This window comes from Palaemon carinicauda, chromosome 9 (assembly GCF_036898095.1).
Source record: "Palaemon carinicauda isolate YSFRI2023 chromosome 9, ASM3689809v2, whole genome shotgun sequence".
Classification (NCBI taxonomy): domain Eukaryota; kingdom Metazoa; phylum Arthropoda; class Malacostraca; order Decapoda; family Palaemonidae; genus Palaemon; species Palaemon carinicauda.
In genome coordinates this window covers 115,540,264-115,541,733 of record NC_090733.1, presented here as the reverse complement: position 1 = coordinate 115,541,733, position 1,470 = coordinate 115,540,264, and the positions used below count along the sequence as shown (strand labels likewise).

General features: G+C 30.5%; 1 long non-coding RNA gene across 1 annotated transcript in view; it reads right to left on the bottom strand.

Annotated features, from left to right (window-relative positions):
- Nucleotides 1-823, bottom strand: part of LOC137647070 (uncharacterized) — a 138,149-nt gene extending 137,326 nt beyond the window's left edge. The window contains exon 1 of the long non-coding RNA XR_011045525.1: nt 766-823. This is a non-coding gene — a long non-coding RNA (uncharacterized lncRNA). The remainder of the gene's footprint in view (nt 1-765) is intronic.
- Between the last annotated feature and the right edge of the window lie 647 nt (nt 824-1,470).

Below are 1,470 nucleotides of genomic sequence, written 5' to 3'. Positions count from 1 at the left end.
CAATAATGGTGTTGCTACTCCATGACCAACGAAATAGCTTGAATTTTGATAAAGAAATAGCTGAACACGTTAGCAAATACCAAAATGATAATAGCGAAAGATCGTGTTACTACTGTCAGAAAATTCAGCACAATTACTGAATCACTTACGATATTCTTACTGATATAATGTGTACCGAAATGAATCTTGTTTAAACAAAAATTAATTTATCCTTCATTGGTGTGTATTTCTTTGTATGGTAAATCTTTTTCCGTTGACTGATTGATCTTATTTTTTATGAATATAAAAGGTTGTAGGTTTTAAGTACATAATATGAACTGACGCGGGTTCTAGACAGTTAAAGCAACTGAGAGAAAAATATTTTTTTACTTTGAGAAAGTACCAATCAAGTGCCATATATATATATATATATATATACATGCATATATACATTTATACATTTATACATATATATATACTGTATATGCATATACATATACATATACATATACTGTATATGCATATACATATACATATACATATACTGTATATACACATAAGCATATATATCCATATATCCATATATATATATATATATATATATATATATATATATATATATATATATATATATATATATATACATTTATATGTATGTATGTATGTATGTATGTATACGTCTCACCTCACGCCAATAAATAACGAAAACACTAATCTACATTGTCAGTAGCCTTTTAAAACCAGCACCACTAAACTAAAACTTGATACCTTCCAACGGGTACTTACCGGTACGCGCGCGGCAGTCGGTCCTTTTCATCGGGCAGGAACGGGCGAGTAAACACGATAGAGACGCCCAATAAAAGTCAATCACCGGTGTTCAATGACTGAAGTATTATTTAGAGTCGATGCCTTGAGGGTAACTTGGTTCCTTCCTTAACGTAAACAAGGTTTACCGGTTGTCGGTAAATTGGAGGTCGTTAGAGCATTGTTAAAGTTTCCATCCTTGGGAAGTTTAATTGGTCCGCTAACAGAAGACATTTTTAGGGTTCTCGTTAATGTGTTGCTATTAATAGTCCTGGTGGTATACTTTTCTCTGTTTTATTTTAGCCTATTCTTAAAGAAATACTGAATTAAATTATAATTTATAGACAATTTCGCGTATGGTTTTATAGAAATAACGAATGTACAGCAAGGGACATTATTTGCAAAAATTTGTGTTAAGATTTCCATCCTGATTTGATAAGACTTTTGAAATATTTTTGCAAAGAAATGCTGAATGAAGTAATAATTTATAGACAATTTACCACAGGGTTTTAAAGAAATTATGAATAAAGATCAAAATATAATATTTTGGAAATTCGTGTAAAATGTCCATCCTGATTTGGTAGGACTTTTTAGATATTTTCGGTACTAATTATGGTGACCCTTAATCTGCTTTGCGTTGCTCTCAAATGAGTATTTAGCGTCTTAATTTAATCGATGGTAATCAGA